This window comes from Protopterus annectens, chromosome 5.part0 (genome assembly GCF_019279795.1).
Source record: "Protopterus annectens isolate FY-2018-M chromosome 5.part0, PAN1.0, whole genome shotgun sequence".
NCBI lineage: Eukaryota > Metazoa > Chordata > Ceratodontiformes > Protopteridae > Protopterus > Protopterus annectens.
In genome coordinates this window covers 1,954,475,081-1,954,489,629 of record NC_056735.1, presented here as the reverse complement: position 1 = coordinate 1,954,489,629, position 14,549 = coordinate 1,954,475,081, and positions in this window count along the sequence as shown.

Genomic DNA, 14,549 nt, shown 5'->3' with positions numbered 1-14,549 from the left:
AGGTAGCTGGGGACTTTGTCCCATGCATAAGGAATGAATGAGGATTAACAATATCAGATAAAGAAGTTATGTCTTACCATAACGTTCCATCTGTATTGTTGATCCTCGTTCAAGTCATTACGACCCTCCCTCCTTCCCCCTCCTGTAGTTTCTAGTGGATCTCACCATCCAGCTCTCTTAGGTTATATGACCAGAGGTAGCCTCTACCTTCTTTGACTTGCAAACTCAATCTGAGGTAACAGGGAGAGGGCGATTGTGGGTAAGAGTTTAGCTCTAGAGTTTGAAGCTGACACAAGCTTGGAATATGGCTGGCTTGATACCCATGCGTAATGACTGAACAAGGATCAACAATAGAGATGGAACGTTATGGTAAGACATAACTTCTTTTTCCTGCTAGAATGGCTGTTTCTCTTATCACAGTCATGTAATGTAATCCCACAACAACTGTTGGTCAACATCCACAGAACAAGTTGTGTGGTATGGTATTCCTAATTTTCCTTTACATTCACTCATTGTGATGCATGATATAATTATTTAAGCACCATTTTAATGTATATCTACTGTGGCTTAGTGGTACTTCATGTTGTGTAGTGTGTGCAATGTCCAGGGTTCAAGACTTATAGAGGTGTTTTATTTTGTTCCTGAGCAGAACAAGGGCCCTCACATAGAGAGTGACTAAGGCACTTTTAAGTAGATGTGAGCAGGTTTGCGTGGGTTTGCGCAATGCCTCGCATTGCTTAGCCAAGTGCAAAAAGCACAAACCCACGCACACCCACTCACTACTGCTTAATAGTGCTTACTCCCGCTCACCCCCGCACTAATTTCTTTAAAAGAAAAGAAAATTGGGGAGATAGTAAATTGGTGAAAAAGGGACACAAAGATGGAAAGACAGTATGGAAAATTGCTCAGGATGTGCAGGATGGGTGTAGGGAAGGTCCATAGTTTCCCATTTCTTCAACAGCTGTGCATATGCAATAAATTTGGAGGTAGATATGAACCCTTCAACCTCTGAGAGAGGGGTGAGGACAACAAAGTATGTTGTAATGCCAATTAAACAACATTTCATGTGTCCAGAGGATGTGTGCAAAATGGGCAGCTATGTTTGGGGCATATTTTTTTTTTTTTTGGGAACAGATTGCCCTATTTTTTTTCAGGTGAGAATGGAATGTGGGGTAGGGGAAGTAGGTATATTTGGGGAGGTAGGTTGGGGAGGTAAACAGACAAGACAAACAAGACGCATACAGGGGAGTATATGACACATGTGGTGGGTGAACACCTTCGGTGGAGAGGGATGTTTGGAAATCGCAAGCCCATGAGCCCCCAAATGGAAACAGTGGAACTGAGGTCCCCACCCATCGGCAGTCACCACTGCACCTTCTCAGCCCAGAAGGTGGCTGTGCTAGGGGCTGTGTAGGAGGGGCAGGCTGACCCATGAGTTGCGCCACTCGTGCCTCTAGTTGGTGTAGAGGTTCGGCAACAGAACGTTCAATCTCTCTATGCACCACAGCCCAGACCATACGAAGGGTGATAGGTGCCTCTCCACCCATGCTTGCATGGGGGGCTGAGCCCCATCCCCTTCAGCGCTTCCACCCAAAGGTGGCACAGGGCCAATGGAGGAGGATTTCCCAGGCTGGGCACAGGATCTGCTGGTACCAGGTGCCATGGCCATCTGAGGTGGGACAGGTGGGTCCGCTGGGACCGGCCTTCCCATACAAACTATGTTTTGGACAGTTTAATAAAGATATGGGTTAGTAACAGTCAACAGCATTCCCAATTAGTTATAACAGCATGCAGAAGTATTCCCATTAACCCAACACATTAGATTGTCAACAGTTGAAAAGCAAGCATAACACATGTGTATATAGAACAATAGTGGACATTACAACAGCATGCAGGTTTAATTGATGGCAAGCCACCAATATTGTGGTATTTTAACAGGGCACATGCATAGAAATAAATGCAAATAATTATAAACCAATAGGACATATGTCCCAACAAATGATTTGAGATTAGACATACTGATTGAGGTGTGGAATTGTATTTTTTATGCACATACAGTAGGGTGGAAAAGGATAGCTCAATTAACAACTTATATATCCTTCTAGTTTTCACTACATTCCTATTAACTGCAGTTGTATGTCCCTTACATGTATTATTACACTACCCAATGTCCTTATATTATGCAATTGGATTTTGCTAGAAAATTATATACATGAGCTGTATCTTACATACAAACTGTCCAATATGCAGAAGTTACTGCAACATATTTTGAGAATTGCTCACACACACTACTGCTAAGATGGTTCACTGACAGCTCTACTTTCATATAATTATCTGGATATGTTCAGGTGAAAGTATCAGTTATATGTTAACAGCTCCCTACATTTCTGGCAGCACACTGACATTTATGGGGAACACAATACCAAGCTACTCATGTGCCAGATTAACCTGTACATGCTGGGCATGAACCATCAGTTGAGGGCTGTAAATATGCAAAAAACTACTGGCACTCCCTTCATCCACGTTATATGGGCCTACCCAAGTATGGGTTGGCACTGCTTAATACAGCACTACTATTTGTAGAATGCAACAGTACAAAAGCATATCAAAGAAAATGACACAGATGCACTCCAGGAATTATACATTTATTAAAGGATTATTACACCTTTATTTATTGGGTTAAAACACTTTTTGATGTCTTTCTCATTTATTTTATATAACAGTACATGCAGAATAATTACTAACCTGCCTCATGACACAACCTTTGTAGCCCATCTTCATGGGCTTGCAGATTCATAGCCCGGTCATCTGCAGTTGTGAAGTAAATGCAGTGATATTGAGACATACCTATCCATAGTATAGACAAGCGTGGTAATTCTTAACTACTTAATACAATGGCTACTTACTCATTACGGGAGCATTAGGCATCCTACTGGATTCCTGGATCCACCAGTCCAGTTCATCCCCCCTACGCTGCTTCAGGTCGGAATAATGGTGCCTGACCTGCTCACCAGTCCAGGGAACACCAGTGGCACTGGTGAGATCACGGGCAAGACTATTCCAGGCCTCCATTTTATGTTGGGTACCCTGGTACTGGTCCTGCAGGAGTCTTTGCTCATGTTTGTAGATGAGGAGCCAAACCATAATTTTGGACTCCTGGATGCCCCAGTGTTGCACTCTAAACAGAGTGCCCTCACCTACACCAGGCATGCTGATTGCAGAAGGAAGTTACAACCAGTTATAGCAAGTATTTCTGCCTGTGGAGATTAAATATGCGTCATTTCTCGCACTTATTTGTGATTGGCCAGTTTTGAAAAAGCTCAGCTGTGGGCACGCCTGCTTAGCTGATGTTGGCAATGTTTAAAATCCCTTTCATAGATAGGTCTCCATTGAAAGTGCATGTTTGTGAAATGCTATCATGGCTTAGTGGTTAAGTACTGTGACTATAGTGCACAGTATCCTGAGTTCAAGCCCTGTAACTGCTTTTTATTTTCCTGCTGGGCAGAACTGACTGGTTAAGGAACAGTAAAGCAAGTGTGAGCATGTTTACCCGACTTTGCACGACTTTGCCCGACTTTGCTCGATGTTGCGCTGGTTAGCGCAGAGTTGTGCAAAGGTAATCAGCAGTAACGTGCGATGAACCTGTGTTACTCCTCCTAAGCATTGCGCAGCAAAGCGCAAATGTATTTAAATATGCTCAATACTGGTAACATGTGGTTAGCAGTGCTTTATATTGCTTAAAATAAGGTATTCATGCCTCAGAATGCATAAACATTTCACCTTCATATATATAATTCATGCACTACTAAATTTAACATTTCAATGCTTTTTACAAAACTTATACATAAAAGATGTCAGGAAATGTTTTTATACAGATTTCCCTCAGAAAATTGAATGTGCAGTAGTGGGACTCGAACTGGGAATGCCTCCTCTTTGTGCGAAAGCTCTAACCACTACGCCATAGCTATGTTGCTTAATTTGCATATATTTTTCTTGTTATCCTCTTCTGGTGTCTAAGCTGCTGTAACTGTAGATAAGCAATGGGCAAACCCGGGCATATCTGCGCAACTACGCACAGATATATCGAAACATAAAACAAATTATTTTTTTTTTTTTCTGATAGTTGTTGAACATATGGGGGAGTGTAGTGTTACATTGTATACATATGAGTGGACTCGCTCATTTAAATGTGAAGTTGCAGCATTTCTTCATTGCAGAGGCGTGGATATTTGGACTGCTCGGCAGTCTGACATGTCCCCTAAACTCATTCATGATCCATGTAAGCTTTAGAGTTGAGGCAGCGCACCCTCATTAATATGCATGGCGTGCTGCCGTCATAATCTTACACTGGCACTTCCGTGCAAGACTAATCTAGTCTTACACGGAAGATTAGTAAATCTGGGGGATGTATATCCCATACAGATGATTTTCTCAATTAACTCTTGGATATAAAAATAAGTAAACATACAATGTCTATTTAGGATATAATTTCCTGAACAGTGAATTATTAAACTGCTCAGCATCAAATATATGCCCAAATATCAGTTTTCTATATTATTCAAAACTGCTTGGAGAATGCAGGATGAAATCTTGCTGAGGGTGACGATGCCTTATATGCCATACTGACAAAACTATCAACCGCCTTTGGTTACTTAAATTATTTGTATTTTTGTGCCATTTTGTGGTGCAGTGGTGCAGCGGTTAATGCTGTCACCTCACAGCAAGAGGTTCTCCGGTTCGATTCTCAGCTGTGGTGCCTTCTGTGTGGAGTTTGCATGTTCTCCCTGCATTCGCGTGGGTTTCCTCTGGGTACTCTGGTTTCGTCCCACATTCTAAAGACATGCTTCTGGAGCATTTCTCCCCGGACCTCCGCTGAAAACAGGATCTGTGGAACCTAGTCAGACTTTCCCGGTCAACAAATGTTAAATAAAAAAAAAAAAAAGAAAAAGAAAATAAATAAAATTTCATTACATATATAGACATGAAAATAGCTAAATAGATAGATAAAAAGATAGACAGAGAGAGAGAGAGATACCTATGCTTCTCATGTGTTCCTTTTCTTATCCATTTTATCATCACAGCAAGTTCTGCTTTTCTTTCTTGTCCGTATGGTCTTACTGCCCCATGATGTGCAAAAGCATGTCCTACTCTGCGCAAAATGATCACACTCTCAAGCAGACAAAAACACTGACGTGCACACAGGCGCATGCGCGTGCATGCTTGTGCGCATGCGCGCGCACACACACACACACACACACACACACACACACACACACACACACACACACACACAGAATTTTTTTTATGATTTTTCTTCTCCAGACCCTGTAACTAGCTAGTCTTTCTTTCTGTTTGAACTATTCTAACACCTGTCTTCTTAGAAATGGCAGATATTAGGGATAGGAGAAAATGTTAGGGAACTTGGTGTTCATCCAGTAATGATTGTGATTCCTCTTGCTTTATGGCCTAACCTCTCCTCATGGTTAACATAGTAACCACTAAAACAAGGGTGACTATGACTTCAAGAATGTATGAACACACACCCGACATGAGAAAGATTGGCCTACTTCTTTCACAGGTCAGCTGAGCCAAACCTGTCACTAGGCCATATGATTCGTGCTATACACTCAGTGTCCAGTAGGTCTTAGCATGCAGTAGACCAGTCCCTGACATATGCACTACATGCAATGCCCCATTGCAGTAGAGCAGACTTCCTGAGTCCCCCACCCCACCTGTTGAGTGAGAGAGTACTGGATGCTTACTTGTATTTCGTTTTGGTATATAGTCAGTCTTTGGCTGTTTTGGTCGCATCATGACATTATTATTCCATTCCACAGCTCAGGCTCACATGGCAAAATGTTTTATTTGTCCACATGATCATGACATGAAAATTTTGTAAAGCACTGGTACATACTTGGCTAAAATTCATATTCTTCATTCTAAATCTACACCTTGATACCTTATGGCCTAAGCTCCTTAATTAATTAATATAGACATTTCCATCCCTCCTGCCAGAATGGCCCTAACCATTGACACTATAATGATACGCATGCTGGGCCATTTAAATAAATACATTTTCTATCAGTCTGATCAGACTGGTCTCTGTAATGCCTAGGTAAAAGGTCATACCAGAACCTCATTCAGATTAAATACACAGTCCCTACCTTGTGTACTTTAATGTTTCCACCATTCAGTCAAGAATGACTTGCTCTATCTTGGGTCAACAATAAGCATGTTTGTAATGTTTAATGCAGTCATTTTTTCAACCAGGTTACCACTATGGCTTATGTCATTTATAGTGTGTAAGCTGGTCTGAACCCTTGATCATTTAAATTATCTGAATGACTCTACTAACCAGGCTAACAGTGACTGTACTATATGCACTCTAAAAGGCTCCTTTGAAAAGTCAGTACAAATACATCTTTCTTGTTTGTTTTCTCTGTGTTTTGGGTGCACCCTGTTTGCTATCTATTCATACCACCTGGCTGCTCTATGATATCACAAAATGAAATACTTTAGATTCTGGATGACAGGAAGTTAACACAGAGATGCCAAGGATATGCCAAGACCTTCTTGCAATATAAATTCAGATGTATCTATGTAGAAGGAAATGAGAATACAACATAGTATGTAAGTTCCCAAAACTAGCTTGTTAACATTTAAAAATATGAAATACTGTGCAACCTTCCCACTTTTCAAATTATAAAATTTACATGTGTCTTATACAGTCTACAAGAAATAATGCGTTACATTATGTTTCTTATATAAAATTAACCATGATTCTACTTTAAACATGTCATAGGCTATTAAAGGCAAAATAATACTTTTGAGCATAATCAAATGCATTTTAAATAAATGCATCATTTCAGTCCTTATAATGATGTTTAATTTTCAAACAGTCCATAAATCTGTCTAGTTTCTTCAATGGCTTTCTATATAAATGTTTAGCAAGACTGCTCTGTCCTGACATCTGATCTTCCATTTAGAACTCTTGCAACTGTGCAACATTTTTTCTTGCGGACACAATGTCTGGAGTCTCTTTGATCAGCTCCTGACTATCAAAGTTCTTACCATCATTTTATCTTATGACAGTGCTGATTGTGACAGTCCTCGGTGCTCAACATAATGGAACTCGGATCTCACTGCAGTTCTCTTATACAGAAGTCTTTGATTCTGTATGCACAGTTTTTCCAGTTTCACGTGGATAACAAAATATACAAGTTGGACTGCTTTACACAGAGGCTAATTGGCATAATAGTTAAGGTCTTGACCTCTGATGCACGAGGTACAAGGTTCAACTGGACTATTGTTGCCATGACCAAATCACCTAGAGCCATATTTTTGCACCATCAAGTGACTAACCCTGCCACTGTATGCAGTATGTGATCCATGTTTGAGCCTGACCTCAGGCTAATGCCAGTTTGGAGTTTACATGTTCTCCTTGTGTCTCTGTGGGGGGTCTTCCCACCTCTGAAAATATGCTGATTGTTTCCATCTCAAACTCACCAATGTATCTGGCTGTAGGCATCAGCACAGATGCTACATGGTGCCATACAGGCTTTGGATATCTACTGTGGTGCATGGTATCCTCAAGATAGGGGAACACAGGTCACAGATTGCATGCTGTAGCAGGGTTAGCAACTTGGTGTAAAATATGGTTGTAAGTGACTTGGTCACAGTGACATTAATTGCAAATTAACATGGATATTTGCTATTTATCCAGAGATATGTGGGCTGAGGACCTACTCCGTCCTATGCCAAAGACATGTGCTAATGGAGAGAGGTACATATACACCTATTCCCAGTGTGTTTGCCCAGTAACTCTGTGGAGTGAAAGTTGAATGTAAAGCAAACAAGCTGACAGCATGAACTAAGAATAAGTGGATGACATGATTGGCTTGGGATGCAGAATCTATTACTCAGGAGGACACGCTAGAAATGATGAATTGTGGTGAGAGGCAGTGAGAGATATCAGCCTCCAGTGTAATGATAGGGCAGTATGGTGTTCATAATTTCAGCTGAAGAGTATATTCATACAGCAGTACCTCAGAGCAACAGGAATTGGCGTTGATAATTGGTAACTTGAACCCACAACTTGGGACAGACAGAACAGGATTAGCCTGGGTCCACATAAAGTAGGAGAGGCCATTCTAAACTTCTGTCTGGCTAGCCAACACATAGTTTAAAAAGACAAGAGTGGCCAGCATCCAACTCAGGTGGACTTCCTTCTAGGATAGTTTTGTAGAAATAGTATACCCAGTGAATGGCCCACATAAACCACTGGTTGTCACAATTAGTTGCAAGACAAGGTCAATAGAGATTAGGCTAATGACTTGGACGTTGACTGGATAAAGTACAACCGTTCAAGGAATTACTCAGGACTCTAGCACCCCAAGAAGAGGAGAAAATAGGTAGAGTTGAAGAAGAATGTAGGGCTTCAAAACATCACATGTGAGGACTACAGAATGTGGCCGAGCCAGGTATGGAAATAAAGTGCATAAGAAAAGCTGGTGGTGGAATGCGGAGTTGCAATAGCAAAGAACAGATCATCGGAAGCAGTCTACCAGTTTCTGGAAATTGACTCTGTAGGTGGCACAAAGAAACTAAATCATGTTGCAAGGCAAAGATGGAAAGATAAAGAAGATAGTCAGACGCCCTTCATAAGGGATGCCAGCTACAACTTGCTTACCAATCCACAGGACATCAAAGACAGATGGAAGGAGTACTTCCAGTAGTTTCTGAATGAAGGAAATCCCTCAGAAGCTGTACTGCCCCAGACACAGCCTATGATGAGAGAAGAAGAGGAGCCTACCCTAGAAGAAATAAGAACAGCACTTAGGAAAATGAAGCCAGGGAAAACAACAGGCTCAGATGAATTCACAGCACATATGACAAAAATTGTAGGTGAGAAAATGGCTCCTGATTGTATTCATAGCAGTATGGAGTGAAAAGCATATCTTGGAGAATAAGCATACTCATGCCAGTGTACAAGAACAAAGGGGACATCCACAAATATGGGCAGTACAGAGCAGTACAGATGTATCAAACTCCTGTCAGATTGCATGAAAGTTCTGGAGAGTATGATTGATAAACAGATATACAGATTAGCAGAAAGTAAGATGGGTGATGAGCAGTCTGCATTTGTATCAGGATGTAGTACAACTTACCCAATGTTTGCAGTGAAACAAATAGTTGAGAAGAAGCTATAGATAAGGAAAGAGTCCAACTGGGAATTCCTAGACTTGGAGAAAGCATATGACAAGGTCCCAAGAAGGATGATTTGGGTAGTACTGCGGTGATTCAAAGTCCCAGAAACATTGCTAGAATTAGTGCAGACCATGTACAAGGACCCAGTGACAGAGAAATTAACAGTGTTCAGTCTCACAGAGGGGTTCCCAGTGGGAGTTGGTGTGCATCAGGGTTCAGCACTGAGTCCACCATATGTTCATACTGGTGTTGGATGACATTAGCAAACAGATCAAAGGGGACAAATCAACAGATTTGTCTTATGCAGGTGATGTCTCATTACAGGCAGACTCTAAGCAAAGACTTCAGCAAAGGATAGGGGGAATGGAATGTGTGATGCCCGTGCCCTGGCCAAGCAATCAAGGAGCCTCAATCCTCACCACTAACACCAGAGAGGGTGTCTCATATATGAGGAAAGGATAACAAATTCACACAGTAAAGTGCAATTTCCCTTAAGGGCACACAGAGATCACAGTCAGTCCAGGGCTGGTCACTCCCTTGCTCTCCAGGTCCCCAATAATACTCCCCACTGGCACAGCTATAGGGTCCAGATCTCAGTCTAATGGGCAAGCCAAAACCTCTAGCACCCTCTCTGTCCAACCAGTTCTTTGTGTCACTGCCCAAGTAGCTGACACACACTCGCTTTGAGAAGAGTTTATACAACCACACAGATATCTCTGGGGAAGACTGGAACAGGTTCTCCAGCTGTGCCCCTTTTCCCCAGACTCTACGGTATTACCAGCTGCCACCACCCACTAATATTTATCAGCTACTCAAAGGCCCTTAAAAGGGTGTCCAATTATTACTGTGTAGTATTATTATCCAGTTGGTAAGTGTGACTAATCAGTCAAGGCTTATTTGGAGTGACTTGGACATTAAACTCTATAAATATGCAATGTACTCTAGAGTTTAACTTATCTCTACACAAACCAGCCACAGTTAAAAGGTTTTAAAATATTTAATAATAAATAATTAAAACCACAAGACAATACTTTCTACTACACAGAGCAAGTCAAGAGTTCAGAGATCACACAAAAATACTTAAAATAAATCAGTAGTACAGTTCTGACATCACAGAAAAAAACACTTAGTCTAATCTTTCTAGTTCCTAGCTATTTCTAAAAGAAAACACAAGTCTAAGATAACTTACATATGAGCAAGACAGGTCTATGAGTTGGATGATCAAGACAAAATGCTTAATGCCTTCTGATTCTCTCTGCTTAAATTGCTATCTTCAGTCCTGATTCCCATTACATCATTTTTACACTTTCCTGGGGTTCCTAGGCTGACAGATACTACATTATTTTGCTATCTTGCAGCTTCAGGAAACTACATCAATAAAAGACATTCCACATGTAAACTTTAGTAATTTTTCCTTAAATAGGCAGGATGCCTTCATCTAGCCCGGCCGGAGCTGAATTGTAAACATCAAAGGCAGTCATGAAATAATTTGAACTTCAAAGGACAAATAAGAAATGCTTGTCTTAGCTTTCTTTACAGCAGATGGCAATGTTGTTACATTATTTTAAGTTCACATTTCACAGCATATTCTTTCATTTAAGAAAACAAGTCTGTAGTTCCACATTCATATTTACAAATGATAGAATTATCAGCACAATTTTATCTGGCTAGGCTGGCAGCCTTCACAAAATGCATGAATGAAGGCTTATGGGATGAAACTAATAAATAATAGCAGCAAACTGGGGAAAGTTGGGAATTGAGTTAGAAGGGAAGATACTGAAACAAGTTAATAACTTCAAGTATCTGGTAGGGATGGTTGATGAGAAGGGAATTCTGAATAAAGAGGTCAAAGGCAGAATCAGAGAGGCTACAGTCAACTGGCATAGAGTGTCAGATGTAGTATATGACAGAAGAATGCCAAAGAAGTTGAAAAGCAAGGTGAACCAAAGAGTGGTGTGACCTGTACTACTGTATGGTACAGAAACCAGTGTAGTAAAGGTAGAGCAGAAGAGAAAGCTACAGGTGATGGAAATAAAGTGACTGAGAAGGGTGGCAGGATGCACACTGTGGGAAAGATGAAGAAATGAGGACATAAGAGCAGAAGCCAACGTAGCTTCAATTGCAGAAAAGATGACAGAGAACAGATTACAGTGGTTTGGACACGTGCAGAAACGCAGAGGACAATCTGATGATAAAGATCTGCGACAGACAGGAAGAAGGCAAGAGGAAAGGAGGGTATTCAGCAAAGATATGGATTATGTGAGAGAAGATCTGTGATAATTAAATGTGAGTGTGTGGAAGAAGGCAGAAGTGTGGCTTTAAATTGAGAGAGGTGGTGAGAGATAGCATGACACTCTGACCCCATGTAGAAATATGGGGTTGATGATGATTGATGATGATAGCCGCTATAGACCTATTTTTCCTGCTTTCTGCAAACTTTTCTATGCTTTTTATTATTACCATCCTAAACATGCAAATCTGAGGTTAGCTGCACCTTCTGTTACAGTGGTATTTCTGCCTGTTTTGGTTTATTTTGTTTCGATTACAGTATTATTTTTATCTCTGCTGAATTATTTTCAACTTTTCCTTTATATGTATTAATTCTCTGACATTGGTATACAGATGAAGAAGATAATCTGCCAAGCAAAAAACTGAGATGGTCAGAGTCTGAGTACCTAAAACAGAGTATTCCAACAGTCCAAAAGTGTGATGTGGAATCTTAATTGATTTTGCTGCAGCTCCTTCTTACGAGACTTTCCTCTACATGTATAGTGCTTTTTACTTGCTCATTTAACTGTAGACAACATGGACTGGACCTTGGATGTTTGAATTACCACTCATGCACAAAACCTCTGATTTTGAAGATCATTTTCAGAAATAACAGCATCAGGTAACCTTGATGTTAAGAATACAGAGTTTAGTTTAGTAACCACACTAGCAGTTATTAGGTCTATCATCCTGAATATTTTTGAAAGCAATGAATCATGATCTATACCCATGACAAGCATGCCTTCTTTGAAATGGAACACATCATTGCCTACGGAATCCCACAGATTATATGCTACTGGTTAAGCCAGCATCTATTTACTATTGAGTATGCACTGCTTATGCCCTCAGGCTTGGTCTACATGGCTCCCTAGTACATCACCTTTTACCCCCTTTCCACTTTCTGCCACATATCCCCCTCCTGTCTACCATTTCCTTAACCAAAACCCCTCCTATTCTGCTTTTATAGGCTCACTATAGAACCTTGTTGTAATCCCCAAGCCTAGTCAACTTTCTCACCCTGCATACTTTCCTCTGTCTGCTTATTTGCTTATTTCTTCTTTTTGGTCCTGTCTTTAACAACTCTTATACCTAGCCACTCTAAAACTTCATTAACTTAGTAGCTCTCTTCCTCTTCCCCTCGACTACTCTCTGTCCCCCACTAATTCCTTCCCATCTCTCTTAGGCAACTGCATTCTCTGCTGTAATTCTAGTCATCCTTTACCCTTAGCATCCCTTTCATATCCAGCACAACAAAAACTTCCTTGACTGATTGTTTTTTCCAATAAACAATCTTCACAAGGTGCCAGGGCCTGCCTGCTCTGTTCACCCTTTGCTTTGCTTGGGCTCACTCTGCTCCCCTACTCTACCCCCATTCCCAACCACCTCCACTTTCATTACATTTATACTCTGTATATCACACCCCTTCCCTCCAATCTGGCCATTCAAATAACAACTCTTCTTAGCTCTTTCCACTCCCACCACACCCTCCTCCTTCCTAGTCACAGTACTTACTTCTGTCCCTCCCTTATCCATCTTCCACACCTCTTTCTCCACTTTGCTTACCTCTTACAAAAAGCCTCCTTTTTCTTCTCATTATCCTCTACTAGTGCAAATTACCTTAAACCTCTCAAGTTCTTACTCTTCTTCCTCATACTCCACTTATCTAGCAACATGTTGCCTCTTTATTTTTCTGCCACCTTTCTCCTCTTCCTTTCACTGTCAACCTCATACCACACTTCTCTCAGCTATCAAACACCTTTTCCTACTCTCCCCTTCAACCACATCACTTACACCATCTCTCACTCACAACTAATCTCACCATCTATCTTTCTTATCTCTCCTTCTGACCGCTTCAAACTTAATACATTTCCAAGTACATCTCTCTCCATTACTCGTAAGTTAAGATATCCTGTTACTTTGAACCTACTCACCTATATACTTTCTTTAATACACTGATCCTAGATGGGGATATCCATCCCAACCCTGGACCATCTGCCTCTACCTTTCACATATACACACCTCATGCCTCACCCCATCAGCTACCACCCCATGCCCTCACTTTTTTTCCTAATTTATTAAATACCTTTTCTGTAACTATTCAAAGCCTTGTAAATAAAACAACTGAATTGGACTCTTGGATTACTAACATTTTCCCCAATATCATACCACAACCCGGAAAATCCCAAACTAACTCCATCTCCTTCTCACTCAAACCAGTACCAACATCAACCATTCAAAAACTCTTAGCAAAACTCAAACCAACCACTCTTGCAGCCAACAATCTACCAGCTGAATATCTCCAATTTGCATCCAAAGCCATAGCTTACCCCATCTCCCTACTAACTAATAGATCTATTTCTGAGTGCACCATCCTGTCATTGTAGAAATCCTCATATATCATCCCCCTCCACAAGGGTGGCTCCTCTACCGACCTCTCCAACTACGTCCCATTGGAATCCTATTACCCCTATCAAAGATTCTAGAAAGATGTATCTACCACCAACTCCTTACCCACCTACTATGCAACAGTCTACTATCTAAAACCCAACATAGATTTAGACCATTCCATAGCACCACCACTGCCCTAATTAACTTTTCTAATACCATAAACTCATACAGGAACCAAAGGAAATGTATCTCTATCATTTCCTTGATTTATCCAAGGCATTTGATGCAGATTCCCACAAAAAAACTCCTTGTTTTCCTCTCTGAATTCAACCTCGATAATACCTCCCTCCACTGGTTTAACAGTTACCTTAGCCACCACTCACAATCTGTCAAATGGCTCAACCCACTATCCCCCCACTCCCCATCACATGTGGCATCCCCCAAGGCTCAATCCTAGACCCCTTTCTCTTTAACATATTTACAACAAACTCCACTTAGCAACCACTGAAGCAGAGATTGTGCAATATGCAGATGATATAAACCTAATCTACTTAGTCCCCAACATTCATCTTCTACAAAGTAAAGCCCACGAATCCTTCATTGAAATAGAGAATTAGCTAAACCATCACTAACTGATATTAGACCCAAAAAAATACAGTTAATATTATTCCACCCAACTAAGCCTA